The sequence below is a fragment of the Branchiostoma floridae genome, chromosome 7 (genome assembly GCF_000003815.2).
Source record: "Branchiostoma floridae strain S238N-H82 chromosome 7, Bfl_VNyyK, whole genome shotgun sequence".
In the NCBI taxonomy this organism is placed as follows: Eukaryota; Metazoa; Chordata; class Leptocardii; order Amphioxiformes; family Branchiostomatidae; genus Branchiostoma; species Branchiostoma floridae.
The window spans coordinates 15,138,796-15,146,986 of record NC_049985.1 but is presented as its reverse complement, the minus strand read 5'-3'; the positions used below and the strand labels follow the sequence as shown (position 1 = coordinate 15,146,986).

The following is an 8,191-nucleotide window of genomic DNA, read 5'->3' as shown; positions in this document are numbered from 1 at the left end:
AATAAGATCTACGAATAAAAAAATTGACAATGTATCTAAACCATCAACAGTGTAGTTTTGTCTCATTAAAATGGAAGTGATAACAATATGTATTTTCTTCTATATTTTCCAGGCTTGGTACAACGAGGTGTCATACTACAATTACGACAGTGCCTCCTGTGCGCATGACAAGGTTTGCGGCCACTACACACAGGTGCTCATAGCCAATCATGTCACACCTTTATTTTCAAATTCTATAACCGTTACCCTGCCATCGTCTCACTGTTTATTGTTTTCGTTTACTTATTTACAGCTGATGTGGGGGAGGTCGCACGCGATTGGATGTGGCTTGGCGTTCTGCCCCACTGTTATAGGCAGTAGCATTACTAATGCCTACCTACTGACGTGTAACTACGGACCTGGGTGAGTAGTTAATCTTTACCTTCGGCAAGAAGGTAATAGTTTGGGTAGCGTTTGTTTGTGTGTTTGTAGAAGACCAGCATAACTCGAGAACGCCTGAATGGATTGTATTGATATGATATTTTGTATGTGGGTAGGTATTGATGATCATGAGACCGGCCTGAAAACGATGAGATTTTGGCCCCCTAGCGGCTTCTTTTGTAACCCGTTATGTTATGTAGAACAGATCATGCATACTGTTCTTGTATGTTGACTTTGTTGTTGTTTTTCTATATCTATTTCTTTGCTAGACGTGGACACAAGAAGAGTTGATTTTTCTTTCCAGTGGTTTACATTTAGCTTTGCCCGTGCGTTTGAATTCGTTTGGAATATCGCTGATTTATAAATTTTACTTGAAGGCTGTATCACACGTTGCACACAGTGAACTGCTAAACGTCAAATATAGGTATCTCTGTTTCTCATTACTGAAGTTTTGTTACCATATGCATGGTTTTTACCTACCTTTCCTCGGCCGTATATATTATGATAAGACGATGATGACGTGTCTTGTGTCTTATCGTGTTTTATAGGGGGAACTATGCAGGCATGAGACCATACGTCACAGGATCAGCTTGTCAGACATGCGCGTCAGAGAAGGGGTGGTGTAAGGACGGGCTATGTGGTGAGCCATTTGCCTATGGAGAGTAGATAACTGGCAAAAACGCTGTTAAAAGAAAGCTGTAAGAAAGTAAATCTTTGAACATACTGACACTAATGCTAAATTCAACATACTTTTCTGTGAAAAATAGAGCGTTGTTATAACAGGTTGTAAAACATTTTCAAAATAGATGTGTAGCGTATAACCTGCTTGTAGACACCAATGTTATATTATCTTCTGAGATTTACGCAATGACACGATTTTTCTATTATTTCGCTTCCTTAGTTGACGCATGCGCACCAGAAGACAGTGGTTGTGGTGAGTATCTTCTTCTCTTCCATTATGACGTCATACCAACTAAATTTACTGCCTTTCTCTCTCTGGGTCTCTGTCTTTGAGTGAACTCTTTAAAACCGGGCTCAATTACACAAACTTTGAATTCTTGTTCATCAACAGAGTGCGCACTGCGGTGTCAGAATGGCGGGATTCTCAACGAAACCGACTGCTCCTGCGCATGCCCAGATGGTTGGGACGGTACCAACTGTGGAGGTAGGTAGAAAACTGATATTATTTTGAATCGCTAATATATCGATGCTGTTAAGAATCGTATATGCAAGTGTCATACTTTGATACATTGATATTGTTGTGTAATTATGTGTCACGAGTAGGTTGCATACAGCTGTCGTCAGATGATGACTCATACGATACTCTCTGAAGCTTAAATAGAAGGTACTGCAAATATTTTACGTCTTTCCCTTTTAAAACCCATCAAACGCTTTACGACTTACTCATCCTTGTCTCCCCAGCGCCATGCCAGAACAAGCACCAGTTGTGTTACTGTAATCCCGGCTGGTATGGACCCGCCGTGTGTGGCCGCCTAGCGGCAGTCATCGAGGGGTGCAGGGAAATGTGTGGGAAGTGCAGTAAGTAGTAGACTGTCGCTATTTCCTTACGTTGGAAGGTCAGGAGGGCCTGTAAACTAATTAAAGTTATACTAATGATTGAGAAGATAACAGAGAGAGAGAGAGAGAGAAGCCGAAAAAGAGAGAGGTAGATATATAGAGAGACGGAGAGGGAGAGACAGAGAAAGAGAGCGAGAGAGCGAAAAAGGGTAACATACACAGAGACAGAGAGGGAGAGATAGAGAGAGCTGTAACAGTTATTAGCCAACATGAAAGTACGGGCGATCTACCATCATTTAAAAAAATTACATGCCTTTGTGTTTGTTTGTTTTTTGCTTGCATGCACAAGTATTGTTCTTTACTTTTACAGAGTTTGCAAATGCTGAGCAAGACACCAACTGCAGACTTTGTACTAAATTCAAAGGTAAGTCTTCTAATCAGGTCAGTGCTCACTAGAACTATTTTTATCTTGTACGTTCTTATGTTCCCTTACGAGGCACCTTTTGACAAAGGAATAACTGGCATAATGCTTCAGTAATGTTCCATCAAGAAGTAGTACTGTTCCCTCAAGTAGGCTACTTGGTAATATATTTTGGATCTTTCACCCTGTTTTACAGATGTCCCAGCTTCCTGTAAGGCTGCCATGCCGAAACCGTCCCCCGACGGCGAGATAGACGCTACATCAGCAATAGAAACCGCTACATCAACGAGTGCTGTTAGCAAGGCAGTAGCGACATCTAGCGGAAGTGCCGTGAGTAACAGGCAGACGACGTCTGGACCTGTGGTAACCACGGCGCGCCCTCCACCGTGCGCTGGAATGATCTGTCAAAATGGAGGAATTCTCAAGAAAATCTGCAGATGTCAGTGCACGGATAACTACTACGGAGCACTGTGTCAAAGTAAGTTAACTCAGCATACATCCAATATCCAAACCACGCTTATACAATAATATTGTACTATCCAAACAGAGGTTCGACCCCGGTTGTTTTATGAGTTTTTTTCGGCGTTTTTATTGGGGGTTTCTCTACCTTGTACCGTTTTTTTAAAATATGTAGTCTACTCTCCAAGCAGTGGCTTAGGATGTTTTCTTACATTTTTTATGTGTTTTTATCGGGCGCTTTCTGTTTTGTACCGTTTTCTGAAATGCCTAAAACATCCGGAGCTGAACCTCTGCTTGGAGAGTAGTACAAATTGTGCACACAACACCTTCCTCGTTCCCACTTTTGTAAAACATCACTTCTTGCACCTTCCAGAAAGCAGAGCGGAGGTCAAATTCGGCGTTATCATCAACATCCGCATGGCGGCGTCTCAGGTATATCTTATCAGCAATTTTGACCAGACGTTTCATCTTATGTCCATAGCATTCTAATAATGACCTTTTGGGGTGGGTATATTTAAGATTATTGTGTTCAGCAGAAATTGCACTTCACATACCATGTTTGAAGATACAGTCTTGTTATGCGTTAACACGGGAACCATTATGATATTTTTAGTGGCACAAGGCAGAGAGACTTTTGAAGAAGGCTGTTTCCAGAGTTATCAACAAGTACTGTACCGTCCGGTTCAGTCTGTGCTGTCCGTACGGTCAGGAGAAGAAATCGTGAGTCTTTATGATAACGTTAGTAAGCTACACAGGACTTTTCTTAAACTATCCCTGACTAGCCAAAAGACGAAAACATAGTCTCTACTCTCTAGAAATGCCAGACTCCAAAGTTGAGCAGCAAAATGGTACAAATTGACCAAGAGAGATGACATGCCGGAAGTGTCAGTCGGCCTATGTCGCATGTACGTTCTACTTCTGGGACACCTCCTCTGGATCGTTGTCTGCCTATTTGGTCGTCATGAAGCTTAGTAATGCCTCATATAGTTAACATTTCCGTGGTTCGCGTCAAGTAATGCTGAATAAGTAATTTTATGTGTTATATTTAGGTATACCATTGAAGCATCTGTAATAGATCATGCAATTTCTTTTGAACAATCCTTAAACAGTGCTTTGAATAACGCTTTTTCCTTGCAATAGCTATAGTACATTGGCGTCGCATAGTCGTTTTTGTCTAGATCTGAACAATCATTGACTAGTACTTTAAATGATACTTCCTTGCAATTGTTGTGCATTGGCGTCGCATAGTCTGGCGGTCGGTTTCCTAAGGTTTTCTTTGATATTAAATAATGAAACCACTCAGAATGCGTGCCCTTCCTCCAGGCCCTCCGTAAGAGGGACAGGAACGGTCATCAATGGCCGGGAACCCGGTACCCCAGGGGCACCACTCCCGACCCGCTTCGCGCTCAGAAGGGAACGCTACCGCTCGTCATCGTGGCTCCTGCGTGCGTTCACGTTTCCGTGAGAATGCACGGGTCACATACTATAGAAATGATCCCTAAAAGTATGATCTTGGAGTGTATATTGCAGCTTGCAATAGTCAAACAAAATTGGCAACATTTCAATTTGTGGTCTTGGGAGCTAATACATAAAAAAAGACTAGATTCCATACGTTACATTGTCTTTGGTATCATTTATGCACTCTCTTTTTTCAGTATAGTTTAGCGAAGTATTGGTGAAAAGAATATCTTGTATTTTTGGTCTTGCAGTTTTTTATGTCTGTGTAGTGAATGATAACACTACAGTTCAAATTCGCTAGTAGGTTCTAGTAGTCGCATTGCCCCAAGGGAAATCGGCAAGGTTGAAATTATTATCATTATTTTCTAAATCTGGATCTCTTCATGTTTTGACGCCCAGTTCTGCTCAGTTAGAATTTGTCACCGAGGACGACATCCACGTGGGAGCTGGCTACCCAGAAGTGACCCCTCCTCTGCTGAAGGTCATGCTTCTCGCCACGCCTCGCGAGAACAACGAGATGTGCGCCGACGAGACCCTGACCAACTCTCGTGCAAGGCGAGACTTGAATTTTCCCGCGAGATCTCTTGACCCACCAATTGGCATTCGCCATACGGATGACGTAGGATTTGGTAAGTAAATTATGCGGTTGAGACAAAGACTCTCTCCTACTGGACTGCAGGAATTTAATGAAAATATGTATCATTCTTGGGTGACCACGAAACTGAAAACGGACAATATACAGACGAAGACAAACAAACAAAGGAGAAAATACTTCGCTCCCAATGGCTAATTGAATACTGTTTAGCCCATTTTAGAATATAGTCTTTGCCGCCTGATAGATCTGCTTGGATATTACTCGCTCCATACTTTTAAAGTAAATTATCACACTATATTTTGTTTGTGAGAACTTTGAAAGTTTGTTTGCAGTTGATTACTGTTGCAAAACATTTATACAGACATTTTCTTTGCAGATAACGAGACCAGGTTATTTCTGGACCAATCAACACTCATCAAGGTACTGGAAGAACACAGAGGTGAAATAGAGGACATCATCGGAGCCCCCATCGAGGGTGTGGAGAGGGCAACAGTAGAAGAGGACCGGGCTAGCGAGAGGACCGCGGGCCTGACTGTAGTCTTCGCCGTACTGGGAGCAGCGACGTTACTTGTAAGCATAGTTGGCCTGGCAGTCGTGAAACGTCGGAGGTGAGCTCTCAGAAAGTCACACACACACACACACACACACACACACACACACACACACACACACACACACACACACAGATACACAAACTTAACATCACTAAAACCTATCGTCTAGTTCACATGCATGTACATAATATAATTGATAATTTCACAAGTAAAGACAAATGAGTATCACAAAGCTACAGCCTAGGATCACAGGACAAGTCGTATGATTTTCACCACTTTGGGATGAAGACACCGGGACATGAAAAAATAGATACTGGCAAAAACATTATGTGTATTACAACCTTTGACCATTGCTATTTTAGTATTTAGGAGCTAAGCGACAATAAGGGATTGGACTGTTAAACAGTATTCTCTGTGCGTCCTACGCGTAGGTGTGGGATAAACGTTGTTTCATCCAAAGTGACAAAGTTGTGACTCCCCGGTGCAATCGTATGACGTTCCAGACTCCTACACGGTTTTAAGACGGTATTATCTGTACCTAGCTACGTGTAGGTGTGGAATAAACATGGAATGTTCATCCAAAGTGACAAAGTTGTCACTCCCCGGTGAATCGTATGACGTTCTTAACTCCTACACGGTTTTAGTACTAGACAGTCTAGCAATACTAACTACTGTTTTATGCTGGACTTTGAAGACCTGCTAAAATACAGAAGTCTGTCGCTAATGCTTTTTTTATCCCGAAGCAAGAGATAAGGAAAAGACGTTAAACTCTAAATCTTTTCGTTTCCCTTTGCAAAGTGCTAAGGTTACAAATTTTGAATGAGTCGTAACTACAAAATTGCAAGGCAAAGTATATACTGACACTAAGTGTAGTATACATTCACCATCGGTTTTAAAACATCCTGGTAAGATGGGACATTTGACCCCTTTTATCATTGTCACTCGTTACTGTATAACGCAGCTTTCTTCAGGAGCGCAGCACCATTACGTGACCTGGCTCGCCTCCAATAGTTTGATCAGAGTTAGATAACAAAAGACCTGTGGGCATGGAAGGTACGGATAGTAGGAGGCATGAAAATGAAGGCTGAGTGTTTTAGAAGATATAGAGGAGAGAGGAAGTCGGTATGACTGAATCTAGCTTCTAGCTACCCGCGTAATAACCGCAACTAGTACTAGTCTCCTACAGGGAGAGACTGTTGAACATGGGCTAAGAAACACTGTAATACTTGCAGAAAGAGAGTTAAACGAAGCTAATAATTTTTCGGCTCCATCGAAAATACAAAGTGACATACACAAACACACACACACAGACAAACACAAATAGACACACACAAACGCACATAGACACACACAGACAGACACACACGCAGACACACACACATACGCACATAGACACACACACACACACACACACACAGACACATGAACAAACACACACCTACTCACGCTGACACAGACAGGCACACACAGACACACACACACACAGACACACACAGACACAGACACATTCAGACAGACACACATACACACACACACACACACAAACACACACACGCAAAGAATGACGCTCAAGATTTGAATACATTACTGACATAAGACTCACTATTACATGCCATCTCCTAATGAGTTTGTCGTCTTTACATACTGTTTAAGATATAAACCGATCAGAACGATATATTTCTCACTTTAAGAAAAGTTGAAGTTGTAAAAAAAAACTTCAGTGTTCTAACCACACAGTTGTTGATAAGTGACGCGGTCGGTTACCTCTGTGCCCTTCGCGCCATATTCACACATCTGCCATTGAAGATCCTTAAAGAATAGCCAGAGGAAAACAAACTGAAAGACACACACCTAAACGATTTAACCTTCCTTCGTCACCCTGCGGTATCTTAACCACCGCACCTTGAAGAAAAGGAAACCTTCGTCCCCTTTCTGGATGCTATCCAGACTCAGCCCTGGACTGAAGCATCTCAGATAAAGTAAATGTATCCTCTGACCTTTTCAACATTCATCGGTTTGTCTGCGTTTGGTATTCACCGACGGCCTATAGCAGTTAAAAGACGAACGAGTAAAGCGGACTGCTTTTTCTGGGATTATCTTTGCCCTTTGTTAACGACTCTTTTGCGACAGTAACGCTTGTGAATTGAGTTACAGGAGATATCAGTTGTAATGTTTACATATACCTTTCAGCGACGACCTCTAGGGGATGTCTATATCAACCTGAGAATGACAGATATGACTGGAAATTGAGACCGGCATATCATAATATATTAGGTAGATCATATGTCAGAGAAGCCATGAATTTTGTACGCGTTTTGAAGAATATAGGAAATTCTAGTAACGCTGAAGAACGAAGAAGTGTAATGCATGTCACTCGAATCGTTCGGAAGTAACCTTCTGAATTTTTTTCCGATTGTAGAGATTGTTTATCTGCATGTCTAACCTTCATAAACGTAGATGTAAGAAATCGTGCGAAACGAATTTTTTCTTTCTCTCTGAGAGAAGTAGTCTCTACCAGACTCCGGATCGCTGGAAAAATCGTAGAAATGGAACAAATAGAGGAGTAAGCCGGCCAGAGGATTATAACCGGCCAGGGAACAGCACGCGATCTACGGAGTCTGTGGAATCCCTAGGATCGCGAGCTGTTCCCTGGCCGGTTATATTCCTCTCTATGTGTTCCATTTCTACGAGTTACCCGCGATCGAGAGTCTGGTAGAGACGAAAGAGGGGCGAAGAAAATTAACTCCTTGGTGTGGACGAATGAGG

At 42.2% G+C, this 8,191-nt stretch overlaps 1 non-coding gene and 1 pseudogene across 1 annotated transcript; one reads left to right on the top strand and one right to left on the bottom strand.

The window, feature by feature from the left end:
* LOC118420073 overlaps positions 1 to 8,191 on the top strand; it is a 15,915-nt pseudogene that overhangs the window by 4,479 nt on the left and 3,245 nt on the right.
* LOC118420376 lies at positions 4,113 to 4,332 on the bottom strand. The gene has a single exon (XR_004831736.1). It is a non-coding gene; the product is annotated as a small nucleolar RNA U3 (small nucleolar RNA).